A 14,636-nucleotide genomic window follows, 5' to 3' on the forward strand; every position below is an offset into this window, starting at 1 on the left:
AATATGTGTATGCTATTTAAATTGGTAAATAAAAATAATCAATATGAGTTTTAAAATAAGTGTCACTCAATATATTTGTGAAACAGACAAGACATGGGTGCATTCTTAGTACTTGACCTCTTATAAATAAAGGAAACACGTGACCTAAAACAAACATTTTAAAGGGTCTTCTATAATCAAATATTAAAGTTATCTTTGTATCACATGACAGATGACCCATGTCCTTTTTTGGGTTAAAAGAAGCCATAATGACAAAGGAAATGTTTTGACAGGCGAGTTGATTGGGACATTATGACGGTGATTTGTTTGGGGACATTATGACTAATGATTTGATTTTGGACATTATGACGGGGGATTTGTTTGGGGAAAGTATGACGAGTAATTTGATTGGGGACATTATGCGGAGTGATTTGATTGGGGACATTTTGCGGAGTGATTTGATTGGGGACAGTATGACGGGTGATTTGTTTGGGGACATAATGACCAGTGATTTGATTGGGAACATTATGCGGAGTGATTTGATTGGGGACAGTATGATGGGTGATTTGTTTGGGGACATAATGACCAGTGATTTGATTGGGGACATTATGATGAGTGATTTGATTGGGGACAATATGACGAGTGATTTGTTCGGGGACAGTATGTCTAATGATTTGTTTAGGGACATTTTGTCGAATGGTTTGTTTGGAGATATAATAACGGGTGATTTGATTGAGACATTTAGACGGGTGATTTGATCGGAAACATTATGACGGTAGAGTTGTTTGGATAAAGTAAGACGGTTGTTAGGTTTGGAGACATGGCGTGTGATTCGTTTGGAGACATTATGATGGGTGATATGATTGGGGACAGTATGACGGGTGATATGATTGGGGACAGTATGACGGGTGATATGATTGGGGACAGTATGACGGGTGATATGATTGGGGACATTATGACGGGTGATATGATTGGGGACATTATGACGGGTGATATGATTGGGGACATAATGACGAGTGATATGATTGGGGACATAATGACGAGTGATATCATTGGGAACAGTATGACGGGTGATATGATTGGGGACAGTATGACGGGTGATATGATTGGGGACATAATGACGAGTGATATTATTGGGGACATAATGACGAGTGATATTATTGGGGACATTATGACGGGTGATATTATTGGGGACATTATGACGGGTGATATGATTGGGGACATTATGACGGGTGATATGATTGGGGACATAATGACGAGTGATATGATTGGGGACATAATGACGAGTGATATTATTGGGGACATTATGACGGGTGATATTATTGGGGACATTATGACGGGTGATATGATTGGGGACATTATGACGGGTGATATGATTGGGGACATAATGACGAGTGATATGATTGGGGACATAATGACGAGTGATATTATTGGGGACATAATGACGAGTGATATTATTGGGGACATTATGACGGGTGATATGATTGGGGACATTATGACGGGTGATATGATTGGGGACATAATGACGAGTGATATGATTGGGGACATAATGACGAGTGATATTATTGGGGACATTATGACGGGTGATATTATTGGGGACATTATGACGGGTGATATGATTGGGGACATTATGACGGGTGATATGATTGGGGACATAATGACGAGTGATATTATTGGGGACATTATGACGGGTGATATGATTGGGGACATTATGACGGGTGATATGATTGGGGACATAATGACGAGTGATATGATTGGGGACATAATGACGAGTGATATTATTGGGGACATTATGACGGGTGATATTATTGGGGACATTATGACGGGTGATATGATTGGGGACATTATGACGGGTGATATGATTGGGGACATAATGACGAGTGATATGATTGGGGACATAATGACGAGTGATATTATTGGGGACATTATGACGGGTGATATTATTGGGGACATTATGACGGGTGATATGATTGGGGACATTATGACGGGTGATATGATTGGGGACATAATGACGAGTGATATGATTGGGGACATAATGACGAGTGATATTATTGGGGACATTATGACGGGTGATATTATTGGGGACATTATGACGGGTGATATGATTGGGGACATTATGACGGGTGATATGATTGGGGACATAATGACGAGTGATATTATTGGGGACATTATGACGGGTGATATTATTGGGGACATTATGACGGGTGATATGATTGGGGACATTATGACGGGTGATATGATTGGGGACATTATGACGGGTGATATGATTGGGGACATAATGACGAGTGATATGATTGGGGACATAATGACGGGTGATATGATTGGGGACATAATGACGAGTGATATTATTGGGGACATAATGACGAGTGATATCATTGGGAACATTATGACGAGTGATATGATTGGGGACATAATGACGGGTGATATGATTGGGGACATAATGATGAGTGATATTATTGGGAACATTATGACGGGTGATATTATTGGGGACATTATGACGGGGGATATGATTGGGGACATAATGATGAGTGATATGATTGGGGACATAATGACGAGTGATATCATTGGGAACATTATGACGGGTGATATGATTGGGGACATAATGACGGGTGATATGATTTGGGACTTAATGACGAGTGATTTCTTAAGGGACATTATAACAGGTGATTTGTTTTAGGACATTATGACGGGTGATATGATTGGGGACATAATGACGGGTGATATGATTGGGGACATAATGACGAGTGATTTCTTAAGGGACATTATAATAGGTGTTTTGTTTTGGGACATTATGACGGGTGATTTGTTTAGGTTTATACACAACACACACACGAGTATAAACTGAATTGGCCTTCTATATTTACTTAACTACACAAATCAATAACCTTGCTTTACAATGTGATACAATGAACACAAACACTCGTACTGGTTCTCTCAGATACAGATTTGACTCGTTCATAAAACATACATGTATACAACAAAATAAAATATAACTGGTTACACCAATTCCTTATAACATATTATACATTTGGCCTTGGGGGGGGGTGGGGGGGGGGGGGATGTCAACTCTAGTTACATAAACAGAAGTACTGTTGTATTGAGAAGTCCATGTTGAATGATTGAAATATACCTAGCTAGGCGAGGCCTGAGCTGTCTTGGTAAATGACAAGGGAGGTAACTTCATATGATGGCAGCTAATAATAACCTATACAGATCAGAGAAACTTCAGCAATATAGCTATCGAACATCTCATGCATGCTGCAGGACAGATGTGTGGATTTGAGCATGAGTAGTTAAATGGTAAGGGGGATAACCCACTATGCTATAAGCTAATAGCCTTACGGATCAGAGAAAGCTTCAGCGGTAATGCTATCGAACCTCACACGTGCTACTGTACATGACGATAAACGGAGGTTCCACCTGAGTCCAGGCATAGCCCATGTACTATGGATCAGTCAAGACTTCAGCGGCAATACCAGATACGCGTTTGAACCGGTTTCAGCATCCGCATCTGATTAGCCTCATGCCTTGCACTTGTACTTGGCATTATGGGCTAAGTGCAAATAAAATGTCTTATATACACTGTATGCCATATTATGGCTATGATGACAACTTGGGGGTAAAAACAATACTTTATAAGTGAATTACAAGACTATAAAGTGTAAGTTACGTCATATAAGTATAAGTGACTGTTTATGTAGCTAGATGTTGCATGCACCCAATATATGTAATGATACATTGCAAATGAAACATGACCATATGTTGCTCCTGAATCACCAGTGCTCTATATGTTAATGCGATGCTAGATATCTATAAAACATATATTTATATATAAAGACTACAAACATAACGTGAATATATACATTCATACTAATACTAGTCAACGTTGCTACATACACTGTAATCGGTCTACCCATGTGTAATGATCAGCAATGCAACCGCTAGGAGTGTGGCGGCGATGGCTGGTGGAGACTGAAATTGACTGAGAGTAATAGATAGTCGGACACTCTCCTACGACTTGCATTGTCTAGTGAGCTACTGACGCTGATTGACTGTCACGTGACTGTACTGTCAAGTCTCCTAACGCTTGATCAGTCACGTGGTCTAGACTGAAGCTATATATAATTATGTATATATATACCAGCGGAGTATTCATTGGAATACATAACCACCTTCACAAGCATCATATAGGTACGTAGACATTAAACTAAAATATATAACATAGTATAAGTAACATTGTACTTTAGTGTTGTACATAAACAAATCTTATTAAGTATCATTTTATAATAAGATTTCCAGACATTATGAAAGGTGATTTGTTTTGGGACATTATGACGATTGAATTAATTGAAGACATTATGACAGGTGATATGATTAGGGACAGTATGCCAAGTGATATGATTGGGGACATTATGACGAGTGATATGATTAGGGACAGTATGGCAGGTGACTTATTCGGGGACATAATAACAAGTGATTTGTTTTGGGACATAATAACAGGTGATTTGTTTTGGGACATTATGACAGGTGATTTGTTTTGGGACATTATGACGGGTGATTTGTTTGGGAACATAATGACGAACGATTTAATTGGGGACAGTATGACGATGGATATGATTGGAGACAGTATGACGAGTGATTTGTTTGGGGACATTATGACGGGTGATTTGTTTGGCAACTTGGCTTCAAACCGCTACTGAGGCACCAAAATCGGTTCCCGAAGAACTTGATATATTGATAAACACTGCGAACCTTAGTGATGAGCAACTACTTAGGGTGCATCAGGTGCTAGGGAATTGGAAACATGCGTTTTTCACCAGCGCTTTTGATAGAGGATACAGGGACCTCGTGAAGCACACAATTGAGCTTTTAGAAGACCGGCCTTTTAAACAGCCGTATCGTAAGATACCACCCGGTATGTACGAGAAGGTCCGTCAGCACAAAAAAGGAAATGTTAGAAGCGGGTGTGATAAGAGAATCAAACAGCACTTTTTCATCGAACGTTGTGCTGGTTCGAAAAAAAGACGGTTCATTACAAATCTGCATAGATAATAAGCGATCCCGTAAAATATTCGTATATGTTGCCACGTTTCGATGACACAGTAGACACATTGATTGGGTCAAAATACTTTTCCAAGTTGGACCTTCGATCAGGATACTGGCAGATCGAGATGGACGAAGCAGACAAAGAAAAAAAGACCTTTTCTGTTGGTATCCTGGGTTTCTGGGAGACTAACAGAATAGGGTCTGGTCTTTATAATGCTGGTGCTACTTGTCAGAGAATGATGGAAAAGTGTATGGGTGACATGCATCTGAGAGAATGTCTCATTTTCCTTGATGATATCCTTATCTTCTCACGTACTTTTGACGAGCACTTGACTAGGTTGGAATCGGTTTTTGCCAGACTAAGCCAACATGGCCTGAAATTAAAACCTTCCAAATGTGATTTTTCAAGAAATCTGTGACATATTTAGGGCATGTCGTGTCTTAAGACGGTATAGCTACGGACCCTGAAAAGGTGTCTGCCGTCAACGATTGGCCACGACCACATAATGTAAAGGAGCTTCGTCAGTTTCAAAGATTCAGTGGGTACTACCGGCGTTTTATCAAAGATTACGCTGCAATAGCACAACCCCTAAATCAACTCTTGCAAGGTCATGATCTGCAAGAAATCTAAGGTCAAACCGAAGATTAAATCTAAGAAAAAACCTAATGCAAAGGCTGAATGGGTCTGGGAAGAGTCCCAGCAGGTCGCCTTTCAGACATTGAAGGAGTGACTGATGAATCCACCAGTTCTGGCATATGCTGATTTCACTAAGCCATTCATCCTCCATACTGATGCCAGCGGCCTAGGACTAGGCGCTGTGCTTCATCAGAAACATGAAGATGGCGAGAAAGTGATCGCGTATGCTAGTCGTGGGCTACGACCAGGTGAGCCGAATTATCCGGCACATAAGATGGAATTCCTTGCACTTCAGTGGGCAGTTACGGACAAATTTCATGACTACCTCTATGTTATTTCATTCGAAGTTGTGACCGACAACAATCCTCTTACTTATGTGCTTGGAAAAGCCAAGCTGGATGCCAACGGCCACAGGTGGGTTGCTGCTCTTGCAAATTATGATTTCATCCTGTAGTATGGTGGTGGGAAAAATAAAACGCTCACGCGGACGGTCTCTCACGCATATCTCAGGTTAGTACTGACGTTGTCAAGACTATATGCCAATCAGCAGTCATTGTCCCCCCGCTAGCGGAAAGTGTGTCTGACGATTATGTGCCTTATCTGGCCAGTGAGAGTGCGGAGTCAACAGATAAACTTGCGACTATTGACTGGGAAAAACAGCAGCATCAGGACTCGGATATTGCGCGGGTTTCACACCTGGAGAATACAGAGGGAAACGGCTCAAGGAAACTCAATATGTTCAGAAAATGTTCAGAACTTGGAATACCTCGAGTTTACACGACAGTGTTCTGTTTAGAACCGCTTCTCTTGACGGTCAGAAAATCAAACAGCTTGTACTACCAAAGCAGAACCATTCCCTCGCCCTGAAGGGTATCCACGATGATGTTGGTCACCAGGGAAAGGAGAAAACACTTTGGTTGTCTAGGCAGCGTTTCTACTGGCCAGGTATGGAGAAAGATGTAAACGAAAAGGTTGAGACCTGCGGTCGCTGCATAAGAAGGAAATCTCCTATCAAACCTAACGCTGGATTAGTACCCATACAGACGACAAGACCGATGGAGTTGGTGTGTATCGACTTTCGCGGTCTAGAACGGTCGTCTGACGGATTTGAAAACATTCTAGTGATAACCGATCACTTTACCAGGTATGCCCCAGCTGTGCCTTGTAAGAGTCAAAAGGCGTACACTACAGCCAAAGCTTTCTATGAGAAATTTATAGTGTATAACAGTTTTCCTGAAAGGCTACATAGTGATCAGGGTCGTAACTTTGATTGAGAGTGGTGTTAAAAAAAAACTCTGTAAGGTGGTCGAGGTTCCCCCTACAGCGTCTGACCGCAAGGACAGATGTGAGGAACGGACAGTCGGTGTCGCTCAGACAGACTCTGAAACCTCATCTTCATCTTCAGACTCCAACATGGAGACCGAGTTACCACCTCCTTATAACCCGAGGCGTTCCACGCGACGCAGGACGAAAAAAATAACCCCTGCACATGAGACACCGTTAACTCGATATGAACTAATGACCATTATCACTGAGAGTGATCTGGGTCAAAGTTCTGACTTAGTTTAGTTACTGGAGTCTACAGTTGACTCCAGTGTGCATGAGGGCTTCATAATTCTATGCGAGAGCCAGAGTCTGTGCCAAGCCTTGATTTGAGCTCACCTAACTCTCATTAGACGAATCCAGGAAGGCATGAGGTTCAAGAACCTAGACGTACAGGACGTGTACGTAAACCACCTGATCTGTATGGGCATTGGGTTTTTCTCCTGCAAAGTCATTCAAAAGTCTGATGTAAACCTGTCAAAAAGTTGTATCAACACCGAACACTAGTATTTTTTAATCCATATCATTGTTTTTAACATATGTCGAGGTGATTCCTTGAGGTATTTTAAAGTATTTTTAACGTGATCTGTGATGGTCTATAGCCTTGATGGTATGGATAGGCCAAACCTCAGGGACGACCTAAACAGGGGACGAGACATTTCATTACAAGTATAGTTATTAATATCATGTTTTATACATATCATCCAGTATTGTTTTACCATCATATCATCAATGTGTTTGGATCAACGTGCTGGATTGGTATGGATTGGCCAAACCATTCAGTTCGCTGATCAGAAAACCCATTGCTTGCAGAAGCATGTATCATCATTATCTACATTAAATGGATCAGTTGTAGAGGATGTCTATTTGGACCAACCCTTATGCAGCGTTATATGTGACGACATGCAAATAGTTGTTAAGATCCTGCAGGTGTCCTATATATAATTATAGTGACTCTGTATTCACTGGTATGGATAGATCACCTGTGAAGGTGACCTATATTATACAAGATGATATGTGTGTAGCAGTGGTGGATTTTGTAGATTAAACATCAACAAACACTGTGAGAATTCTTCACGATTTATTGTGCGTAGTTCCCATTCTTTAGACATAAATGATTAAACCCTGCAATTATATAATAATTACATTTCAGATATATGTATGGGATCTACAACTCATTCATAACGCACATATACATGTAGCACACTGTGAATTCACAAGAAGTTATCTTGAGATGTTACATGTAAGATTATAGTTCTATAAATTATAAAAGTTATATTACATCTAGATTTACATTATATTTACTGATATTTATACACATGTAATATTGAACATATGATGTAAATCTTATCTTAGCTCAGTATTTATTGATACGGAGGTTACTTAATAAATAGACAAAGTGTACAATAAAATACATTCATCAATAATTACTATAAGTTTAAAATAGAAAACTGTACCTATTTGTGGAACAGGGCCATTTGAAGTCGTACGGAATTAACCGAGGTTTTTACGTGTACTCGTAATTTCAGTGTCCTGTCTTGTCTGCTTCGTCAAGACGTCATGTAGTCTCTCATAAATATCGCGCCAAAAACCACCGGTCACACAAAGAAAACAAAGAAACCCTTGACCATTGGCTAACCCAAGAGGTGACAACGGGATAACTTACAAAACTGACCAATGATAAAAATATATATAACCAAACCAATCCAAGAGGCCAAAATAAGGAAATAACTATACCATAATATGAAGATCGCTATTACTATATATATCAGAACATATGTATATACCGTAATGTTATAAATATAGATATCACAAATATCGTCTCTGCCACATTTGTATAGGATCATATTCCCTATTATAATTGCGGAAGATACTTCTTAATAAATCTACTCGTTTATTGGTACATTATATATCTGTATAGTCCATACATCATAATTATGGTCGTGTTATTACTGTTTAATGAAACCGGGTGGGTAGTGAGGCATCCGGTTTTATGACAGTGCTAATTTGTTATTGTTACTTGTGCAATACGTTTTCATATAATCAATAACCTATGTAATAAATGTTGATATGATTGTATGTAGCGCCAGGAGGCGTGTTCACTGCTCTAACACATCATTTATCACTTGCCTAACATTCTCATTCTTACATAAGTAAGAACATGTCACTATGTATGTGCGTGCGTATGATTGGTCGAATGGAACGGAATGCACGGGCAGACCAGAGTCATGTCAAGTACGAAACAGCGTAACGATAAAATTAATCGACTCTTAACTCGGGTGTCGCCCCTCTCAATCTAATTAATATTAGATCTTCGCATCGCTCCCGTTATCTAATATAACTTTGACCGACCTATCAGTTAACACGAGCCTCTTGTCATTTAGATTCGTTTAAAGTGCTGTCAAAACTATTCCTAACGTACAACAAATGCAATAACGGAATCCTCTCCTTCAATAATTAACATTTCAATCTTATTAGAAAATCAATAACTCACGATTTTATTTACGCTGAAATATGGTTTCAATAAGCACGTGGTGTTAACAATGTGCTTGTGACACTATTAAGCTGATGATTAGGCTAATTTAAATATTGCTATACAATAGTTCGCTAGTTATACTGGTGGATGCGCGGGACAACACGTTCGTTGTATCTAAAAATGTGTCTGGCCTCGATGGCTCAAAGGTTGTTCAAGTTAGTGAAAAATTCGGAGGATTTTTTTTGCTTTGAAACTTTTGTTTCTTATTTGCAACAGTTCGAATTTTTCACTAACTTCTAGTTTAAGTTGAACAACCTTTGAATTTTGTCATGACATATATTCAGTCTTTGCGTATTGCAGAGTTATCTTCTCTTGTGAGTAGGTATTGTTTGTGTCACAGAATAGCGATCGGTACCTTTTATTCTAGAGCATACGGCAGATGTATGATGAGGTCGTTTAAGTTGTTCTCTTTTTGTTTAGGTTCATTTATAAGGGTGTTCGACCTTGGTCGGTATTATATATCGTGGTTTATCTATCATTTAAACCTATGCTTTCAAAATATTGAGTTCTCTATAATCTTGTTTTTACTATTATTACAGCATATGGACATCGAGTCCAATCCTGGCCCGGGGCGTGGAGAGCTTTCAATATTTCACCTTAATATACGAAGTGTTAGGAATAAATTAGACTACATAGAGGATATATCTGGTGAATATGATATTATATGCCTAACTGAAACTCATTTAGATGATCAGGTCTCTACAGATGACTTACTTATAACTGGTTTTCATGTACCTTTTCTACTTGATAGAAATTTTGCTGGTGGTGGTGTTCTGGTTTATATCAATAATATTTTAAAAGTTGACCGTTTGCTGGAATTATAATATCCAGGTGATGAGATTATTTGGTTAAAAATCACTCTACCAAATTTTGTATTGGTTATCGGTTCGGCCTACAATTTTTGGGAAAATTTACGTACGTCTTTAAACCATGCTCTAGATATTTCACCAAATGTTTTAATCATGGATGATTTTCATGTCGACTTATTAACTGCATCTCGTTACCATGTTTTTCTTGATATTATTAACGACGATATTTGATCAGCGTCATTTGATCAGCGTCATTTTAAAGCTTCAAAAGAAACCGAAGTTTTTATGCAATTTTATTTCTTTTATAGTTTTTAACCCATATATAAGAAATGAAATGCATCAGCACTTTTCCATTCAAACGATCCTCGAACGGGGTAACGCACATCACGGAATATGTTTGATCAGAAAATGTGTTGCACACTATCATATATGTAAAAAAATGAGCATTTCAATACTGAAACAATCTCATTCCTGTCGTAAGGACATTGATTGGTGATACTAACCACATATTGGTTGCAATGGTTACCAGTGGTACTTCGGAATTTTCCAATATTTTCTTGCTCTATTAATTTGAGGGAAGATTCTGACACAGTTGGTTGTGAGAAATTGTGGGGTGAAACTGCGACATCTTGGATTAAATGAACATATATTTATGGTATATATTAAATGCTCAGCGTTTAGAATTTAAAATGTACTGTCAGAAAAAGGATGAGAGACAGACAAAAATAAAAATCGCAATATTCTTAATATACAGGTATTAATGAAGGTCAGAGAATGGATCCCTGTGGAAAACCTATTTCCGGAAAGGACTTCCCAATAAAAAACTTGTTTCTGTATATTTGAGAAATATCGTATGATTTAAATTTTAAAAGACGTTTGTGCCAAACTTTATCGATGACCTTCACTATATCACAAAACACCAAGCATGCACGTTTCTTGTCTAATTGTTGAACGGCCTAGCATAAAACCCGGCCTTAATAATGATTCGGCAGTTAATATGACGTAAAACACAAAGGTTACATTCGTGTATCCCGGTTGAAACGGCACAGGCGATGCAGGAATATTCCACGATAAACGACCGCATTTTGGACAGTTCTATAAGCAGAGCTAAAATTGACCAGTTTCGGAGAATAAATAATGTATCAAGTATATTATGCCCTTCTTACACGCGTCCACTGAATTATATAACGTATCCTAAAAACTACATGTGGCTTGACATTGTTTTAGAAAGAAATAACGCTAGCAATAGTCAGCATTTTAGTTTCGGTCAGGTACGTCTGGACCTCTCATTCTACACGTGCCGAATATTCCTAAGGTCAGCCGTGGTTCAGATCTGTGCCTGTCGTTTTCTTTACAGGTTCAACCGTTTCAACCGTTTCAACCGGATACCCGAAAGTGATCTAACAAACCAAACGTACGCGCACGTGCAAGTCTAATATTCTTTTATAAGAAAAGGGAAAACAAATCCGGAATAAATCTGAAAGGCACCGGCGTAAAACAAAATTGTGAGAAATGTCAAACAATACGGATTACCACCTTGATTTATAACCAAACGCAATGCACCCTCCAATGAGACGTGTTCGACGAACTGGTTCGTTCCGGCGAACTGTCACATTCCATTTAGAACGTTTCGCTAAATGGAACACGCTTTCATACAAACAGAAATACGCTACGATGAACTAGCACGATAAGATTATTATTAAAACATTGCCAGCAATAATATTTAGAAAATGTTTAATCATTCTAGACGGTCATTGCCCTGTATATCAACTATTTATAGAATACCACATGACTAATACTCGGTAAGTGGAGCAGTGGGCCATGTAGAGTTATGTAATATTAACGACCTATACAAAGGTAGAACTATCAATTACACATGTTCACTAACGTCACTTATTCTCCCGTACATAATGAGTTTTAATACAACTTCCCATATGGCTGGTTGATCGTATAGGGTTTTAATTTCTATCAAAAGCTAAGGTCATTTGGATTGTGAGAACAATTGATTGATTGATTGTTTGATAGGTTTTACGTCCCCTTCACTACCGAGTAGTTCGGTTATCCAGCAGACGAAGAAAAGACAGGTAAATGAGTAGAAGGGATACAGTATGGAGTGAATGGATAGAAGAGGGAGACAAGTTAGAGAAGTAGCCGTCTGTCCTATATGTATTTACTGTAAAAGTCTAGTTTTTGTAAGACGGTTCCTATGCCTAATAGTTGCCTTAACCTAACACTCGTCGTATAGCATCACCAAGCCTGGACCGGAAGTGAGGTACTTAGCCGCCGCTAGCTACACCAGCTCCTGTCTACTCTATAGTTTTTGTTTGGTATATATATATATATATATTGAAGTCCTTCTAAATGTCTAATAAAGAGAATCTAGCTCTATCGGCCGGAAACAAATCTAACCCTATCCTCTGTGTCGGCGCTACTCTCGCCTACTCTTTTTCGAAAAACTCAGAGGGATCTTATCGTGCGAGATTGGACAGTTCTCACACGGGACACCATTTATAGTCCCAACCGACGGACTTTTGTGGGAACAATCATGTAGAGGGGACACAGTGGCCAATTGGTTAAACGTCTGACATTATATTACATGTACCACTAGCCCTCCACCACTGGGTCGCGGGTTCAAGACCTACGTGGGGCAGTCGCAAGGTACTGGCCGAAGGTCAGTGGGGGTTTTCAGGGAACTCCGACTTTCCTCCACCAACAGAACCTGGCACGTCCTTAAAATGATCATAGCTGTTAATAGGACGTAAAATACAAACAAACCAAACCAAACACAGTATATAAAAATCATACATTCTGTGCATGTTTTGGAACCATTCAGCGTATACAATACATTTACATAAATTGCACAATGTCTAAGGGTTTGAAATATGAACGCCAGACTCAAAATTAAAAATTACACTCATTAACATTTATAAGGAGTATGAGTTTCTAGAAGTAGGAGTATTAAGAAATGCTTCATGTTTGCTATAAATCTTACGACATACAATATATCAAATTAATATTTACAGTCAACAGGATATTAATCATTCTAATTTGCCGGGATGTTAGCGCGCGGGGTCTCAATGTGGAAGGAAACCGGAATAGCCGGTGAAAACCCACGTGGTAGGGCAGGTGACCCCATACCTTTTCACGACCGAGTTATCAAGAGTGATTAAGTGCATCTTACACTCCCCTTGAATGGCTGGAGTTGCTTGGGATAGAAAGAAGGAAATTCCCCCGAAAATTCCGCGTTACAACGTTTCCAGAAATTAAAACCCGACCGTCTGCGTGGAAGTGTCAACCACTCAACAAACCATCCATGCAATACATCATCAATTTTTCATTTCAACTGTGAATTGTTCCTTACGTGATTCAATAAGTTCATTCAGTAAGAACACAAAAAGGATACCCAGTGGTAATATCACTTTGTTTCATAAATTGAAATCGATATCAACATACATAATTTACAACACAGATCGGATGTGCAGATAGTAATGTTAGCAAAGAGACTGAGAGACAATCACATTGGAATGCTGTGAAAAGATCAAATGGGTTGGACTTTGACAATGACGAAATTGATCATACCGAAACTGACATAAGCTCCGCCTACTTGTGAAATAGCGAAACACGGTAATTGAGAGAGTGCTCAAATTTCTGGAACATTCAGAAATGCTTGCATTTGCAGTATAGATGATTACGGCAAATTTTGGCAGTGGACGTAACCCTGCCAAGCATTTGACATTTTTTTTCAACGTTTGTAAATCTTAATACAGGCACGAGAAAATGAAACGTTTATCAGTACAGTGGGCCTTATCATGTTTATTTCTTGTATGTGACATACTGATCAAAATTAGTGGAGCTAGTTAAATTTTTGCGAAATAATTATTTTATTAAAAAGTTTTGCGTAGAAATAAAACGCATACATATATACATTGTACATGAATGTTGGACTTTTCATTGTTAAAAGTTTGATTGCACGTCAAAACACACATTCTTATTAATATACATCACAACAAACAATATTTCTAGAAACCAACATGTTTCCTGTTATGTCGGGTAATACATCTTGAGATAATTAATTGAAGTAACTATGTCAACTTATTCTAATTCAGTAAATGAGGGAAATACTATGGAACACGATACACTGGATATTGAGATAAGATATATGTTACTATCTTTATCCTGTGCTAGTGATATTCATAATATGTCAACATATCATATATCGAGTAACTGTTATCAACATGATATATCGACATACAGTATATTGAGTTACTGTTATTAACATGATATATCGACATACAGTATATCGAGT

General features: G+C 38.7%; 1 protein-coding gene across 2 annotated transcripts in view; it reads left to right on the plus strand.

Moving 5' to 3' along the window:
- Positions 1-4,107: 4,107 nt before the first annotated feature.
- The window catches only part of LOC110442868 (neuromedin-U receptor 2-like), an 18,572-nt gene continuing 8,043 nt past the window's right edge, over positions 4,108-14,636 (plus strand). The window contains exons 1-2 of one of the 2 annotated variants that reach the window (XM_021486709.1): positions 4,108-4,170; positions 10,061-10,169. The gene's annotated coding sequence lies outside the window, so the exon portion shown is untranslated. The remainder of the gene's footprint in view (positions 4,171-10,060; positions 10,170-14,636) is intronic. The other variant, XM_021486710.1, reaches the window with a different exon arrangement.

Source organism: Mizuhopecten yessoensis, unplaced genomic scaffold (genome assembly GCF_002113885.1).
Source record: "Mizuhopecten yessoensis strain PY_sf001 unplaced genomic scaffold, ASM211388v2 scaffold716307, whole genome shotgun sequence".
In the NCBI taxonomy this organism is placed as follows: domain Eukaryota; kingdom Metazoa; phylum Mollusca; class Bivalvia; order Pectinida; family Pectinidae; genus Mizuhopecten; species Mizuhopecten yessoensis.